Below are 19,191 nucleotides of genomic sequence, written 5' to 3'. Positions count from 1 at the left end.
TAACCTCTGGGCTCCTGGAGTTCGGTTCTGCCAGGCAACTCTGGGAGGCAGTGTGGGACATGTGTTGTCCCAATTGAGAGCAAAGGAACTGCAGTGTTCTTCACTCTCTGTCTGCCAGAGGTTGAGGGCTGCTTCTGGAGGGCATGAAAAGCCCTCAGGCAGAGAATTGCAGTTTAGAGAAACCAGCCTTCGGTGCTTAGCAGTGATGCTGAGGAGTCAGTGGGGCACTGTGGCATCTGCTGTGCCCCCTCGTTAAGGGTGAGCCATATCTTTGAAAGCTTCTGGTTCAGCAGCCATCATGGAGTAGGCACTAGCATCTGTCTACTGAGAGGATAAGGTAAGCTCTGTCTATTGCACTGGGCTGTGAGTCCCCTGAGGGCCAGAACTGTGTTCTGTCTACCCTGGACTCCAGGGTCTCTAGGGTTCTCTATGCATGGGAACAAATAGGAGGGTCCTGTAGGGCTGGAGATTTTCCATGTCTGTCCCTGATCCATCCAGCACTTTCTGTGGACTTACCTCCATCACCAAGAGTCTCAGTTGTTCCTGTGAGGCCTGTGTGTGGCTTAGAAGGGAATCAGGTGGAAGGAGCCTCCCTGGGTGGGCACCCTCTACCTGGGCAGTGTGGAGCCCATGGGCCCAGGTTGATGGAAGAACGTGGCAGGTGGCTGCAGCCACCAGTTCCTGGTTGCCAAGTGACAGCAATATGAGTATTCCAAGCTCCCTGGAAACTGTCTCCCTGGAGACTAGAGAGGTGAGCTAAGGGGCAGGTCCCAGATGGGCAATGAGGTAGAATCATTCACCACTGGAATCCTTCTGTTCCTTTTGCCTAGCATGAGTTCAACCACCACACCTCCTCCGGGAAGCTCTCCATGATGAATACTATTCAGTGCTAACTGAAACCCAGTACTTCCTATTCCCCTTTTCAGTGGGATGCACAGCATATTTGACACCTGAAAGAGATAACTCTATTTTTAAAAATTATATTATAACTTTAATATCACTCTTAGTTTATTTGAAAGATTTTTTTTATTGTGGTAGAATAAACATAATATAACATTTAACCATCTTAACCATTTAAAAGTGTGCAGTTCAGTAGTAGTAAGTACATTCACACTGTTGTGCACTCACTACCACCGTCACTTTCAGAACTCTTCATCTGGCAAAACTGAATCTCTGTGCCCATTAAACAATGATCCCCATTCCTCCCTCCTCCCTATCCCTGGCAACCACCATTCTCCTTTCTGTCTCTAAGGATTCGACTATTCTAGGTACCTCATATAAATGGAATCACACTGCATTTGTCTTTTTGTGACTGGTGGCTTATTTCACTTAAAATAATGTCTTTAAGGTTTATCTAGATTATAATATGTGTCAGGATTTCTTCCTTTCTGCAATATTTCATTATCTATTTCTGTGTCTATCCACACAATATATATATAATGGAATATTTATATCTATATCTATCACATTTTGCTTATCTACTCATCTGTTGATGGACACTTGGGCTGCTTCCACCTTTTGGCTACCGTGAATAATGCTGCTATGAACATGGGTGTACAAGTGTCTGTTCCAGTCCCTGCGTTTAGTTCTTTGGGGTATATATGCAGAAGTAGAATAGCTGAACCAATCACCATTTCCATTTTTAATTTTTTGAGGAACCTCCATACTATTTTCTTTGGCATCTGTGCCATTTACATTCCCACCAACAGTGCACACGTCTTCCCCTTTCTTATATCCTTGCCAACATTTGCTATTTCCTATTTTGTTTTGTTTTTTATCCTCACCTGAGGACATTTTTGCATTTATCTTCAGATAGAGTGGGAGGGAGAGAGGGAGGAAAAGAGAGAGAGAGAGAGAAAGAGAGAGAGACATCGATTTGAGAGAGACATTGGTTGGCCGCCACCCACACGACTCCAACTGTGGTCTGAATCCAACTGGGGCCAGGACAAAATGCAACCAAGGTACGTGCCCTTAGGGAGAACCGAAGCTGGGTCTCTCTGATCCACAGGCTGACGCTCTAACTGCTGAGCCAAACCAGCCAGGGCCAGTTTTGTTTTGTTTTGTTTTTACAGTGGCCATCCTAATGGATATAAAGTGATATCTCATTGTGTTTTTGATTTGCATTTTCCTCATGATTAGTGATTTTGAGCATCTATTCATGTGTTCTTTGGCTATTCTTCTTTGAAGAAATTTCTTCTCAAGTCCTTTGCCCATTTTTAAATTGGATTGTTTGTTAACTAGATGTTACTTTTTAGAGTAGTTTCAGATTTGCAGCAAAACCGAGTGGAAGATACAGAGATTTCCCATATGTCCCCTGTCTCCACACATGAATAGCTCCTCCCTTTTATCAACATTCCCCCACAGAGTGGTACATTTGTTATAATTGGTGAATCTACATCGACACATTACTGTTCATAGTTGACATTAGGGTTCTCCCTTGGTGTTGTACCTTCTATGGATTTGGACAATGTATAATTACATATTTCCACCATTATAGTTTCATATAGAGTGATTGATTTCACTGCCCTAGAAATCCTCTGAGCTCCCCCTAATCATCCCTCCCTACTCCTAACCCCTGACAGCCACTGATCTTCTCCTGTCTCATAGTTTTGTCTTTTCCAAAATATCATATGGTTGGAATCATACAGTATATAGTCTTTTCAGACTGTCTTCTTTTACTTAGTAATATGCATTTAAAATTCTTGCATGTGTTTTCATGGCAGGTTTTATTATTATTATTATTATTATTATCATTATCATCTTAGTGCTGAATAACATTCCAATGTCTGGATGTACCACAGTTTACTTATCCTTTTACATACTAAAGGACATTTTGGTTGCTTCCAACCAATTATGAATAAAGTTGTTAAAAACATACATGTGCAACCCCTTCCAATTTAATGCCTACATATTCTCTGGTCACCTTAACTTGAATGTCTCGGAACTGTTTGTCAAGCACCTCAAAGAAATAAAAAACTTTTCTAGTACCTGGTGCTGTTTTGTGAAGAACCAACAATGTCTAACAAATGCAACTTGCCTCTATGGCAAAGTAATAGAACCCTTATTGAAAATAATGAGACAGCCATATCCAGCATGTGTTTTGGCTTTAACTTTTGATTTTTTTCATTAAAAAAAAAAAAAATACATGGCCCTGGTCGGTTTTGCTTAATGGTTAGAGTGTCGGCCTGTGGTCAGAGCATCGGCCTGTGGTCCAGAGAGACCCAGGTTCGATTCCCGCTAGGGACACGTGCCTTGGTTGCAGTTTTTCTCCAGCCCTGCTTGGGTTGGGCGGGTGGCAGCCACTCGATGTGTCCCTTTCACGTCGATGTTTCTCTCTCTCTCTCCCTCCTTTTTTGGATACAATTTTATATTGACAAATGTACACAGTCCTGTATCTATGGGACACTCTAGATATTTCTGGGGGAAAAATCATCTTAATGGAAGTGTAATTTACGTACGATAAAACCACTCATTGAATTGTACACTTCAATGAGTTTTGACAAATGTATAAACCAGACAATCAAGATGTAGAACTTGCTCCCAAAGTTTCCACATGCCTCTCTGCAGCCTATCTCTCTGACCTCCAGTGCAGGCAATGACTGATCTGCTTTCTAGCTCTACAGACTAATTTGGCCTCTTGAAATTTCACAAAAATAAAATATATATGTTGTTTTGGGGCCCTGAGAAGCAGATGTCAGAATTGAGTTAGCAGTGCTAGAGAATTACAACAGATAAGGCTTGTTAAAAAAAGGGCGGGGGGCGGGGCAGAAGAGGAGTAAATGGGGAGGACTTTCACACCATGATGCAGGTCTGACACCTGTGAAAAAAGGGGAGCAGAATGAGAGTTGGACAGGAGGAACCTCAGGCTTCCGTGCAGTCCTGAGAAAGCCCCAGCCAGCCCAACATGGAGCCCAGAGCAAAGATCCCATAGACTCCTGTGTTGGGCAGAAGTTGCCAGGTGTCCCTCGGTCCTCCCTCTGTGCTCCATCGCTGTGTGGGCTGCTGCGAAGGGCGTGGTCTCCCTCTGTGCTCCATCGCTGTGTGGGCTGCTGTGGAGGGCGTGGTCTCAGCATGCTCCCAAAGGTGCCACAGCAGGAGGCTGTTGGGGAATTTCACTCCTCATAGCTGATTGGTAATTTCTTTCTTGAAGAGAGATTGTTATCTCTCCATGGCTAACACTTAAAATATATACTCTTTGAGCCTGAGTTTTTTTCACTCATCATTATGTCTGAGGTTCATCTATGTTGTATCAGTCCCTTCCTTTCTAATCTTGAGTAATATTCTGTTGTGTGAATGTATCACAGTTTATCCATTCTCTTCTTGATGGACATTAGGGTTATTTCCAGTTTGGGGTGATTATGAATAATGCTACTATAATTCATGTACAGGTCTTGGTGTGGACATATGTTTCCATTAGTCTTGGGTAAATTTTTAGAGAGGGACTGCTAGTTGTATATGTTTTTTCAGAAATTTCCAAGTGGATTTCCAAAGTGGTTGTACCATTTTATTTTTCTATAAGCAATGAATGAGAGCCCTGGCTACTCCACATCCAGCCAGAGGGATTTAATATGAAAATGTTGGTGCTCACAAAACCATTGGGTGGGTTGGGATGTAGAGGGGGCTGGAAGTTGCAGGGACTGCAGGAAAGCACCAGCAATGATCACAGCTGCCCTCCCATCCAGAGGCAGGGTTCAGAACCCGAAGAGAGGGCGGTAAAACTGAACCCTGAAATTCTGGGTTCTGCCACTGCTGTTGGAGAAGCAATAATGTGCCTCTGCTGCCTCCTGTTGGCTTCATTTAACCCAGAACCCTGTGGGCAAGTAATGTGGAAAAAGTCAGGCTCCAGTCCCCTGCAGTACAGGCAGGGGAGAGGCATGCGTAGTAGGTGTGTGTATGAGCAGGTGGGAGACAGGAATGGTTTTGTGGTTTTAACAGACAAACTGGACAGTGAGTATTATCTCATTTAATTCCCACAACTCTTTAAGGTAGCAACTATTATGAAGTTTCATAGAACCGTTTTACTCTTTAAAGTAGGTGCCTACTAAAGTAGGTGTATAACACTGAGAACATAAAGGCTGATTGAAAAAACCATTTTGTGTACTATTTTCTCTAAGTTTCTTCAAAGTTTAAAATATTTATTTATTTATTGGTTAATCCTCACCCAAGAATATTTTTCTATTGATTCTTAGATAGAGTGAAAGGGAGAGAGAGAGACAGAGAGAGACATTGATGTGAGAGACACATTGATTGGTTGCCTCCCCCATGACTCCGATAGGGGTGGAGGGGGTCAAACCTGCAACCCAGGAATGTGCCCTTGACTGAGAATCAAACCTGTGACCCCTCGTTCCATGCTCTAACCACTGAGAAAACCAGTCAGGGCAAAGTTAAAAATATTTCATATCTATATTAGATTCTATGTTTAAAACAGACTTTGAGTATGCATTATGACCTGGGATTTAAGGTAGGTCAGAAGAAAGGTCAATAAAAACTGCGAATAATAGCTCACCAGTGAATAATTTAGGAAATGGACCTATAACCAGCTTGCACAAAACCCCTGCACTTTCATCTTGGCAGTATGTGTCATTAAAGATTTGAAATAAAAATAAATTAAGACTCTCATTTTTTAAATAAAAAAGCAAGGCACAGCAAGGTTGCACAATTGCTCCTAAGTGATGCAGTTGAAATCAGAACCAGATGGTCTGCTTGTAGGCTATAGCACCACATGGCTGTGCCCGTGGTGGCATCACAAGGGCTTGCAGGCATCCCCACTTTGTGTTCTGAGTTCTGCACAAGAAAAGGTAAGAGAGCTGTGGCTGAGTTTTCCGGGCCTGGGCTGGAGGCAAGAAAGGCTGGGAATAGGGAAAAGGGTGCAGGCTGGGAACAGAGAAATGATCTAAGTATGGGAAGCCCCTCCAACCACAGGGACACTTGGAGGGTCCGTGCAGACAAGGGAAGCCACAAGAGGGCGCTCAGGCCCACCCAAATGCCCACCAAGGGCAGGCATGCAGGATAAGGTGCATATTCCCTTTATCCTGACTACCAGGAGGTTCAGGGGAGCTCTAGACTGGGGGCCCCACAGAAGGCTCTGTCCTCAGTGCAATAACAGGCTTCATGCATAGAAATATCTGTCTTTAGCTCTGGATGTTGTTGACCCCCAAGGAGAGACAGTCCTCAGAGAACCCAAGACCCAGGGGCCACAGATGGTCAGCTCTGCTCAATTCTGAGACCATTCTCCTTCCCACATCCCCCATGTCCCTCAGCAGACATCTTTGTTTCCATCCTTTCAGAGACATGGTTTTAATCCTTTCCCCTGCCCCCAACACCAGCCATGTCCAACTCCAGCCCCAAAGCCCCATTAGGCACTTGCCCCACCTTGGTCAGGCCGGTGGGATGTGCAGCTGTCTTACCTTAAAGGCCAGAAGCTTTGCCTGCTTGATGCGCCCCTAACTAGAATCTGAGGTTCATGAGCAGAGATTTGGGTCTGGTTGCTTCAGTGACACACTTCCAGCTCCCAGAACAGTGCCTGATATACAGAGCAGGTGCCCAATAAATATTTGTTGAATTAATGACCAAATTAGCAAATGTACAGAGTGGAAATTGTCTAGGTCTTGCAGTCAAGCAGCCTGGGTTCATCTCAGCCTCATTGCTTACCCTCTGTGCAACTTTGGTCAAATCATTTAAATCGTCAAATAGGGGTTTTAATGGTATTTCCCCAGGGGTTGTTGGGATGATTCCTGGAGATGGTGCCACTAAAGTGCCTCCCATAGTGCCCGACACATGCCAGGGGCTCCGAAGTGGTGGCTCATTATTTGAGATAATGAGGCCTTGGAAAGTAGCTGCTGTTTATTGAGGATTTACCCTGTGTCTGGCACTTGGCTTTCATTATCGAATTCAATTTTCTTAACTACTTCATAAGAGATTAAGTAGCTCAGAGAGGTTAAGTAACTTGGCCAGGATCACACAGTGGAGAAGAACTAACTTGGGTTTAAGTCCAGGTCTTGAGGACTGAAGCATGCAAGGTTAGATTTTCTGGGTTCAAGTCCTGGCTCTATCACTCACAAATAGTAAGACCTTGGTCAAGTTTCTCTGCGGGGAGCTCTAGGAAGGAATAGACGTGAGCTACCACATAGGCCTGGACTGTTCTTCATGATTTGGAGGAATTAAGGATACCACCAACTGTAATGCTGCAGCCTCACTCCCTTGAGTTTGAGTGGCTTGCCAAGGCCTCTGAAACCTGTGCTTTAACCACAGCATCACCTGGCTTCCATCACACACCAGAAATTTCCATTTTTCCATTTGCATTCTTTGGCCTCTACCTGGAGCTGGGTTCACAATCTAGTCAAGAGGCAGAACACACACACACACACACACACACACACTCGCACACTCGCATACACATACACCTCTCCAGAAAGTGTTGGCTTAGCTGTATAACCTTGGCTAAGTTGCTTTGCCTCTCTGAGCCCTAAGTTACTACCTGTATGAGGAGTGTCTAAACAATACACATGGAAGGGCTGAGTCCCGATCCCTAGGGGTGAGCAAGGCAATGGGAAGATTGATTTCCAGGGCTATCTCCATAAGAATCAGGCATTGATTTCTAAGTCCCCGTTAAAAGAAAACTTTCATTCAAAGGTAAAATAATGACTCTCTTACCAATATAAAACTGGTCATGTATTAAAGATTTTATTTTGCTTGTTAAACAGTGAGAGAACCAGCTAGACATTATAACTGATTCAAAGAAAAGTCAAAAAAGTACAAATGTGTATGGAGTAAGAGAATTGAATTATAAATGGAAGCAGTTAGTTTTCCTACAAGGAAAGTCAGTTGTATGGACAAGACAGAGTTGGCATACCTATCAGTGACCTACAGTTTCCAAAGAGACACAATACAGGTCAAAGACAATGAACAGGGCCAGAATCAGACAGCAGAAGTGTGTCCTGTAATTTTCTCTGTAGTCCATTTTGACCTGAAGATTCGAGACTTCTCATCCTGGGGAAGTGCCGTACTTCTCAACTTTCCTGGGTTTCAGTTTCCTCACCTGTAAAATGGGGTTTCTAGTTGTATCGCCTCCCAGGTTGTTGTGAAATGAGCTGGTAGAGTGCTTAGAATAGGGTCTTGCATATAGCAAACTGTTCTCTTTTTTTAGGGTTCAGACTGTTCTTGGTAAGGGGAAACCATCACATGCTGAGGGACCGTGCTTCTGTGCTCATTTCATCATCATCACAACCCCATATAGGAGAGACTTTATAACCTCTGATTAGAAAACCGAGGCTCACCCTGGCCAGTTTGGCTCAGCAATTAGAGCATTGGCCCGTGAACCAGAGAGTCCTGGGTTCGGTTCCTACTAAGGGCATGTACCTCGGTTGCAGTTTGGCCCAGGCCCCAGTTGAGGTCGTGTGGGTGGCAACCATTCGATGTGTCTCTCTCACATCAATAGTTCTCTCTCTCTTCCTCCCCCTCTCCCTTCCGCTCTATCTGAAGATAAATGCAAAAAAAAAAAATGTCCTCGAGCGAGGATTAAACAAATTTTTAAAAAGAAAATCCAGGCTCGTAAAGGTGGTGGCACTTGCCCAAAGCTTCTCTAAAAGTAAGTGCAAACTGGTCGAAGACCCAGGCCAATCTGGTCTTGCCAGCTGTGTGATTTTGTTGAATGCCTGCGTGACCTTGGGCAGATCTCCTCCCCTTGCTGGCCTTGGTCTGTTCATCTCTTCAGGAGGGCTGAATCAGCTGACCTCTCAATGACATCACCCACTTCCTCACTTCATGGGGTGCTCCATGGCTGCCAAGCTGGCCAGGCCAGAGCAACTCTGGGAATGGCCTGGTGGGCAGGCAGAGTAGGTGTGGTGGGTCAGCCAGCTGTCAGGGATGTGGCAGGGATGAGGTCCAGCAACTGGCACACAAACCTCAGCCTGTCCAGAACATCCATAGTTTCCATCTTGCTCACATGGCTGGTGGACAGAGCTGGCCCCGGCCAGACTTTAACAAGGAAAAAGGAAAGACATTTCCCAATCCCCAGGTTGGTGAGGATGAGAAGGACAGGGCAGAGGCCAGCTCTATCTGCCTTACCCATGGCCCATCTGTCATCCTAAACATCCGATCATCAAAGCATCCCTGGGCCCACTGTAGCAGAAAGGCAGTTTGTCCTGCTTTGAGTCAAGGCCTCCAATACACCCAACTCTATGCCAAGTCCTTGGGTGGGGACAATGGAGGGGACCTTTTCTTCAACAGTTCAGCTGTCAAGCCTTCATCAAGGGCTGTTATGTTTAGGAACGTTTGGTTTGCAGAGGAAGGAAAACTCAACTCAAACTGACTTGGGCAACAACAACAACAACAAAAAGCAATTTATTGGCTTAGTCTGTCCTAAGGAAAAAAGTGAAATGGGGAGAGGAGGAAGGGTATAGAAGTGAGGCACACATATTTTAACTAGAGGCCAGGGAAGGTCTCACTGACAAGGGATATTTGAGCAAAGACCTGAAGGAAGTGAGAAAGTGAGCCAGTGGACATTCCAAATAGTTAGAACAGCAAGTGCAAAGGCCCTGAGGTGCAACTGTGCCTGACATGTGTGTCTGGAGCTCAGGGACAGAGGAGAGAGGTGGGAGAGAAGGCCAGAGGGTTCACCTAAAGCCAAATATTAGGAAAATACTTGGAAAAAAAATAAAAAGAAAGTTCTTTATCCCATGGCCTAACAGAGAGTCAGGTTCCTGCAGGCTTTGGTGGGGAAGGGGATTGAGGTGCGGAAAAGTGGTGAGAGAAGAGAATAAAACAAGCACCACCCCTTCCAAGCCTGGCCTTCCTTGGCTTAGGAGGCCTAGACTAGAAGCCAGAGGGAAATTAATGGCCTGGACTCCATGGCACAGCTGATAAGGGACTCGGTCATCAGTGATAGCCCCAGAAGGCAAAAGCTTCCTCTGGAGTCACCTAAAGCCCCCAGGCTACTGGGCTGGACCAGAGAAGTCTGTGACAGCTTCTTCCCACTAAGGACAAGCTCTGGGTACAAAGGGCACTCTTTGTAGTAGGAATGCTCAGGCCTGACCTCCATTCAGGGGTCATAACTTAAAGGAATAGTGTCAGGTGGGTACCCCAGGCTCTGGGGAAATCCAACATCTTGGAAGAGAATAGGAGATAGCCAATTGCATAATTTTATATATGGGGAAACTGAGGCAGAAGAACTGGTGGACCTAGGGTCACACAATGTGATAGCAGTAAAGCTGGGACTTGAATTAGATCTCCTGATTCCAAAGCCAGTCCACCTTTCTCAATCCTGAGGAGACAAAAGAGCTCATTTTAACACACCAGACCAAGAGTTAAACTTGTTGATGGCTGCGTGACCTAGATAAGTCACTTCACCTCTCTGTACCACAGATTCCTCATCTGTAATATGGAGGAAAGTATAATAACAATACCTGACTCATAGGGTTGTGATAAAAATTAAATAAGGTGATATCTGATAAAAGTTTAGAAAAGTAAAAATAGTGAAGTAGAACTTGCAAAAATTCTTTCTTCCATAAAATATTTGACAAAATGGGCAAAGATTGTCAGAATTGATGCATTTCAGAATTCTTGAAATTAAAGGCTTGCAACAATCAAGGGAGCATGTATTTAAAGAAAGGGGCTAATCTTGGTAAGAATAGTGACCTTTGTGGCATTTTAACTTGCCCTATTCCCATTGTCCATCCCCCCAACTCCATGGTAGACTTGACAACCAGCAGCTCAGCAGCCACCAGAGAGGACAGAATAGAGTTAAAGCTCCTTCAAAGTCTCATTTCCAGATAAATGTCATTTGTGATATTTCTGGTGGTTCCCTAGAAGACCCCACTTGCAAGACGATCTTTATTTGACCTGACTAGGAGCTCACATAGTACAAAAAGCTTTATTCCTGGGAGCATTTGTCAAAAACATTTAGAGGCAATTGCTAATTTGGGGGCTTTCTGAGGTGGTAGATAGCATTTGGGGAAAAAAATAGGCTAACCAAAAAGCTTAAAAGAAAAAGCTGGAGAATGAGATGTCCATAGGAGTTTTGAAAAACACTGACATAGTTCTGGGAATCTAGAAAGCCTCATGCATGTGTAGAGCTGTGTACATGACTAGGGCTGTGCAAATGTACAGGAAATATCTGAGAAGGTCCTAAGTTCTCACCTCTGGCTAACCTTAAGTCTTTGCACAAATAGAAAGTGAAGGCCAAGGCAGAGTTATCAATTGCCTGGCTGAGTGTTGAGAGTGTGCCCCAACCTACACAGAGTGGTCCTCAGGAAAGACTGGGAAACATTGAAATTCCAGGCATTCAAGGAAATATCTTTCCAACCATTAGCTAACCACTAAGATAACTTAGCAAAGATTTCAGCCACACACACACACACACACACACACACACACACACACACCAGACTTTACAAAATTAGTTCATAAAAAAATAGTTCAAATAACAATAACAAATAGTAACAACAATAAGCACTGGGGATGGGGGAGAATCTGATTTCCAGAGTCACCACATTACATTATGCAAAATGTCCATTTTCAACAAAAAATTATGAGACATGAAAAATAAGAAATTATGGTCCCTCCACAGGAGAAAGCAACTGTACCTGAGGAAGCTCAGACATTGGACTTACTTGACACTATTTTAAATACATTCAAAGAACTAAAGGAAATCATGTCTAAAAGAAGTAAAAGAAAGTGAAAATGATGTCTCACCAAATAGAAAATTACAATAGAAATATAAATAATATAAAAAGAATCAAATGGAAATTATGGAGTTGAAAAGCATAACTAAATTTAAAAATTCACAATAAAAACTCAGAAAATTGTAGCAGGCAAGAAAAGAATCAGCGAACTTGAAATTAGGTCAATTGGTATTATCTAGTCTAAAGAATAGAAAGAAATAAAAGGATAAAGAAAAGTGAATAGAATCTCAAAGACTTGTGGGACATCATTAAGCATGATGATGTATGCATAATGAGAGTACAAGAAGAAGAAAGAGAGTCAGAATATTTGAAGAAATAATTTGATATCAAAACATTAATTTATACATCTAAGCAGTTCAACAAACTCTGAGTAAGATAAGCTCAAATATTCAAACCTAGACATATAATCAAACCATTGAAAGTCAAAGATAAGGAAAGAATCTTGTAATAGCAAGAGAGAAATGACTCATCAAATGCAAGAGCTCCTCAATAAGATTAACAGTTAATTTCTCTTTAGAAATTATGAAGGCCAGAAGGCAATGTAATGACATATGCAAAGTACTGAAAGGAAAAGACTGTCAATCAAGAGTTCTACACCAAGCAAAACTATCCCTTTAAATATGAAAGAGAATTAAAACATTACTAGATAAATAAAAACTGAGAAATTTGTTGTATTAAAACTTTCCTTAAGAAATACTTATTCATGGGAAACTATAAGACATATTAAAAAGTTTTTTAAAATCTTAATAAATGGAACGACCTCCTTTCTTCATAGATTAGAAAATATAATAATGGCAATACCCCCCAAGTTGATGTACAAAGTTATTGGGATCCCTATCAAAATCCTAGCTGATGATTTAGAAGATATTGATAAACTAATCCTAAAATCCACATGGAAATGCAAGGGACCCAAAATAGTAAAAAACAGTCTCAAAAAGAAGGATAATATTGGAGGACCCACCCTTCCCTATTTCAAAATCTCCTACAATGCTATAGCAATCAAGACTGTATATTACTGGAATCAAACATATAGATCACTGGAAAATAATCGAGAGACCAGAAATCCATACATTTATGGAGAATTGTTTTTTGACAAAGGTGCCAAGATAACTCAATGGGGGAAAGAACAGTCTTTTCAGCAATGATACTGGGATAGTTGGATATTCATATACAAAAGAATAAAAGTAAACTTCTATCTCAATCCATATACATAAATTCACTAAAAATGGATCAAAGACTTAAATCTAAGAGCTGACACAACACTATAAAACTCTTAGAATAAAACTTAGGAATAAGTTGAATTATGCAAAAATTTCAGAGATATAACACCTAAAGCACAAGCAAACAAAAAAAAAATTTAAACAAGTTTGTAATTCAAAAAACACTATCAACAAAGTGAAAAGACAGCTCACAAAATGGGAGAAAACCCTTGCAAATCACAGTATCCAGAACATATATAGGACTTTTACAACTAAATATTACTACTACTACTACTACTATACCTCAATTTAAAAATAGACAAATAATTTTTTCCAAAGAAAATATACAAATGCTCCAAAAGCACATGAAAATATGCTGAACATCTTTAGTCATTAGAATAATGCAAATCCAAACCATAGTGAGATAGCACTTCATACTCACTAGGATGGATAAAATAAAAAAAGATGGACAATAACAATTGTTTTCAAGAATGTGGAGAAATTGGAACTGTCATACAATTCTGGCTGAAATGTAAAATGATACAGACTCATTGGAACATGATTTGACAATTCTTCAAAAAGTTAAATGTAGAATTATCATATAACCCACAAATGTTTGTCCTAGGTATATACTCAAAAGAACTGAAAACATATTCACACAGAAATTTGTACATCAATGTCTATAGCAGTATTATTCATAATCAAAAAGTAGGAACCACCCAAATGTCTATCAATTGATAAATGGATAAACAAAATGTGTTATACCCACACAATAAAACATGATTCAGTCATCAAAAGGAATGAAGTACTGATGGATGCTACAATATAGATGAACCTTGAAAATATGATGCTACATAAAAAAAGCCACACCCTGGCCAGTTTAGCTCAGCGGTTAGAGTGTCGGCCTGTGGACCAGGGAGTCCCGGGTTTGGTTTCTGCTAAGGGCATGTACCTTGGCTGCAATTTGCCCCCGGCCCCGGGTTGGGGTTGTTCAGGTGGCAATCAGTTGATGTGTCTCTCCCACATCGATGTTTCTCTCTCTCTCTGCCTCCCTGTCTCCCTCCCGCTCTATCTGAAGACAAATGCAAAAATATCCTCAGGTGAGGATTAAAAAAAAAAGCCATATTGAAAAAGCCACATATTGTATGATTTTATTTATATGAAATGTCCAAAATAGTCAAATCCTTAGAAACATAAAGTAGATTACTAGTTGCCAGGGACCAGGAAAAGGGAGAATGCAGAATAACTGCTAGTAGATATGGGGTTTCTTTCTTTTTCCCATCTACCTAGGAAGAAAGATCATGGAAGAGAGGTTAGTCAGGGAAAAATAGGTAAAGAGAGGAAGTAAGGTCCCTAGGAGCTTCTTACATGCACACACACACACACCACAGCATACTGCATGGTAGGCCACTATCAAATATCCAGAGGCAAAAGGAGCAGTAGGAGAGAGCACAGGTGCTGTCTTGTTTGTGCACATCTGCTCGCCACCATAAATTCTAAACTGATGCACACACACTCTCATTCCATCCTCATAACAAGCTCATTACATAGGTACTATTATCACCCTCATTTTCACCTGTGGGAACTGAGATGGAGAGAATGATGTGTTTGTTAAAGTCTAGAGCTTGATCGCAGAATGTTGCTCTTATCTGTGAAGCTACCCTTTTTGCAAAGCACTGAATGTAGCACTTGTAGGTTAGAAGATATTATTGTTATTGTCTTCTCAGTCCTTCCTCCCACATAAATTGTAGAGGATGCTACAATTAGAAATCAGGGCATTCTTGAGTTTTAGAAAGGCCTAATTCTGCCATCAATTAATGAGAAGTCCTTGAGTGACAGTGACAATAGCCTTGCTGATCACCCAGCTCTATCTGCTACTTGCAGGGAGGGGGTCCTCAGAGGAGATGGGGTGGGAGGGTTGTCAGCCCCATCCTGCCCTGTAGATAAGGGAGCTGAGGGACTCAAGCTGCTTGCCACAGGTTACTTAGACAATCAGTAAGAAGATCTCTGACATCATCATTGCTTCTTCCTGGGCCTCAGTGTTCTCGTCTGTAGAATTGACAGAAGAGCATTAAGCTGGACAGTTTTAAAACTCTCAGAACTCGTGTGAAGTTTCTGGAGTGGAGAGAGAGAGAGAGAGAGAGAGAGAGAGAGAGAGAGAGAGAGAGAGAGAGAGAGAGGAGAAAGGAGGAAGAGATACAGAGTGTTAGAGGGATGGCTTAGATTTTGGCTTTTCTTTTTTTTAGATCATAATGAGAAAAGATTCAAAGCAGATGTTGTCCTGGTGACTTGCAGTGGCCGAGAGTGAAACTGTGGTGTGATAATACCACACTGGCTGGAAGCAATATATCTATCAACAGCCCGTCATCAGAGTAAAGCAGTTGGCATTTGCAGGAGCTGTGTCCCCCACGCTTCAGTTCGGTGTTTGAAAGGGCCTCAGACTCCAACTGGGTTTACAGAGTCTTCCGAGAAAGGCCCATTCTTCCGTGGTTGTCCAGCCCCCACCTCCCACTCACACCTCTGGGGAGAGCCTCACTCATAGGACAAAGTCGAGATCCCAGTCACTTGCTTGGCGACACATTTGAGGCAGGATGGGGAGGCAGCAGTCAGAAGAGCCAGGCTCAGTGGGGGCTGATGGAGCATGGTCCAAACAGCCCACAGGATCACAGGCCACATTGTTATTACTTTTTAATTAAAATGGCGTCTTTCCCCCTTATTACAAAAGCCACGTCTGTTTATGTTAGCAAAATTAGACAGGCCAGACCAGGAGAAAGAAAAAATTAAAATGGCCATGACACAGAGAGAGCCATTATTAATGCCTGGTATATTCAGGAGTCATAAACTAAGTGCACAGGGGCCAGGCAGTTAATGTAAAAGTAATTTGGATGATATTAAAATTAATATAAATGTCTGAGTAGGGTAAATTAATTTATATGAAAATTAATATAAATATGTGAATTGTGATATTAAAAATATTAGAAATGTTTGAATCTGTGGAGTAATAGATAGCCAGTGTAGATGTTTAAAAGTCAGAGATTTGAAATAATGACTTGAGCGCCAAGGGTCACCAGTTTGAAACACTTGCTGTGTATCTTCTAGATCTATCTATGCATCTATCTATGTATCTAAAATACACATATATGTATACATATAAAGATATACACACACATACGTATACACCTATGTATACAGATAAACACACATAAATACACATACATCAAATGGAATTTTATGTGGTACTCAATATAATATTCAGATAAATGTGGAAGTGCTTGGGTTGAAGAAAGATTGGGGGCCACTACCTCCACCCCTTCTTGCTACCTTCTCATCCAACAGCAGCCTCTACATAACTCTGAGCAACACAGGAATCTAATTTGAAAACCAGTAATCTATTCCACTGGTCCCTAGTCTTTAGCATTTCATGACCAGTAAATTCTACCTTCCAAAAATCAGGGGCTACTGATCTAGGGTTGCAACTTTCTTTTCATCAAATAGGGCTGGAATAGCAAGCTGCTCTCTGAGTAGCTACTTTCTATCACTCTATCCCTTTCTTTCTTGGTTTTATTTGAGGGCCATGCCTTCTATCCTAGGCAATTAATCCTCGTTAATAAACCAAACATGGTAATCTCATTTCCTTTTGCCAGACTGTTGATTTCCTAGACTCCCTTGCAGCTAAGAGTGGCCTTGTGACCTAATTTAGCAAATTAGACATAGAGGAAGTCTGCTGGAGACTTCTGAGAAAGCTTTGCTTTCCTGTAAAAGGGAAAATGTCGTTGGTACCATCTCATCCCCCCCCTTCCTACCTTAAACCTGAATATAATGTCAAGAGCAGTGGCAACCTTCTTGGGACCATGAGGGAAAGGGCAAAAGAATCACAGAGACTCCTACCTGCCTAGCACTGATGAGCACTGAAACTTCCCCAGTGGTCACTATCTCCAGATATTTTTTAATGTGAAAAAAGTAAACCCCTATTTGTTTATGCCACCATTAATAATTTTTTGTTATGTGCAACCTGGAAAGAAGTAAAAAGTTATCCATTATCATCACGCCAAAGAAGTAAAATGAAGATAATGTTACAGGGGAAAAAAAGGTTTTATGAACATCTTGCTGTTGTCTCTCTTTTTCTGATTTTGCCATATACTAGCAAAAACTTTTCACCAAGCAGCTTTGGCCCATGGACAAACATCTGGGAACTGTCAATCTATCCCACAGCAGCAGATCAAAAGAGTAAAGAATAGTCCATCCTCAGAACTCCAGTCATTAGACAGACCAGACTCCTATTGGTTGGACATTCCGATTGTTTCCAGCTATTTCCAATATAGTGTGGCAATGAACATCCATGAAGCTAAATCTTTGCCCTCATCATTACTGATTTCCTTAGTATAAATTTCTAGAAATAGAATTTGAAGGTTGAAGAATATGTATGTTTTAGGCTTTAGCTCATATTGCCCAACTGTCTTCCAGAAAGAAAGTACCAAGTTATACAGTTACCTCCTCACAGATGTTTCACACAACTTGGATTGATAACAAGTCATCCCAGGATCCTTCCCAAACTGTGCTTTGGGCCAAGTTGGCCAGCTTCTGCTCCCTACAACCCAGAGTCCTGATTTACACACCTGTGCCCCTTCCAACCCTTCTAAGATCAAAGCCAGTTGCGTATTTACAAGTGGTCATTGCCCATTTTACAATCCACCTTTCTCTGGTCCCCTAGAGTTAGTGGAATAAAATTAGGGCTCTAGTTAGCTTCAGACACAGGCCGTGCCATCAGTGCCCACTGGCATCCCCAGCCTCATTGCCTACCTTTCTCTGGCACATCGAGCCATAGGGAACTATTTACTGTTGTACAACCACACCATGAGCCTTTGTGCTTCTGTGCCTTTGTACATGACGATCCCATCACTGGGAAGGCCTTTCTCCTCTTTCCAGCTAACTGGTGCTCAACTTTCAAAATTCAGCTCAAACATCACTGCCATCAGGAAGCCACCTTGATCTCCCCAAGCTGGCAAGGGCTCCATGCCCCCTCTCCAAATGCTTTTTCTATAATAGCTGGATCACACTCAGTGGCAATTGCCCGTCCCTCCCCGCCCCAGACTGTTAGGTTCTCAAAGGAGATAGAGCAAGGGAGAGAGAACTCCCTTTGAGAAAATCCCTGTCCTCCTCCCTGCTCTCCACACATACAAACTCTGCCCATACTTCAAGCCCTTGCACAAAGATGTCACAGCCCCTACCCTGGAAATCTTACCTTGTGGCCTCAGACCCATTGGCTTCCTGGGGGTCTGGCTCATTTGACCTTGACCCCGAGGAGACAGTTTCCAAAAGGCTCCCTCTGCTGCCCTACTCACCACATGTACAGATGTTTCAGGCTCAGATATGTTCCAGGTTGTGCACGGGCCCAGGGATGGGAACTAGGTTCCCAGAGGGGCCGTGGGGAACAGACTGCAGAGGACACATGGAAGGGCAGAGACTGGGTGACAGGCAGTGTTCCTAGAACCCTCCTCAGGGTGTTTCTTTGCTCTAGGCTCATGGCTCAGTTAGTGTTGGCGGTCTTGTTAACAGCTTAAGAGCTTGCCCCATGTCAGTTCTGCACAGCACTGGGGGAGGGGAAGAATTCATCTTTATCTCTCCTATTTGCTCATTATTGGGACAGTTTAAGGTTAGCACCAGACAGTGCAGGGAGATTTCAAGGGAGAGGTTTCCATTAGGGCTTTAATATTGTTCTTATGATGTTAATTGGCAGGAAGTATCAAAGATATCTGTGCCATCACCTGGGTCCATGCAGCTCCTCATCCAAGGCTGGCTCATCATCTCTTCCTGGGACCATTGCCTTTATGTGCTTGCTCTGCCAGCAGCTTCTAATCTGGCCTCCAAATCACCAACAGTGTACTTTGTCTGAAATGTGAAGTGTTCCTTCAGGTCATTTCACAAATTCAGGTGTGGGTTCCTTATATATTGCTGCATAACAAACCATAAAACAAAGTGGCTTTGCAAACAAACCATTGTCCTCAGAGGTTTGCTAACTATAGTCATCAGGCTAAACCTGGCCCACTGCTTGTTTTTGTAAATAAAGTTTTATTGGAACATGGCCATGCCTATTTGTTTATGTTATGTTCTATGGCTGCTTTTGCAGAGTTGAACAGTTTGAATAGAAACCACGTGGTCTACAAACACTAAAATATTTTCACTATCAGGTCCTTTATAGAAAAAGTTTGCCAACCCCTGGATTAACACAATAATAATAATTTTTTATCTCTCATGGTTTCTATCGGCCAAATATTTGACAGCAGCTCAGCCGGGTGGTTCTGGCTTAGGGT

This window comes from Molossus molossus, unplaced genomic scaffold, assembly GCF_014108415.1.
Source record: "Molossus molossus isolate mMolMol1 unplaced genomic scaffold, mMolMol1.p scaffold_m16_p_6, whole genome shotgun sequence".
Lineage (NCBI taxonomy): Eukaryota > Metazoa > Chordata > Mammalia > Chiroptera > Molossidae > Molossus > Molossus molossus.
Note: the sequence above shows the minus strand (reverse complement) of the source record.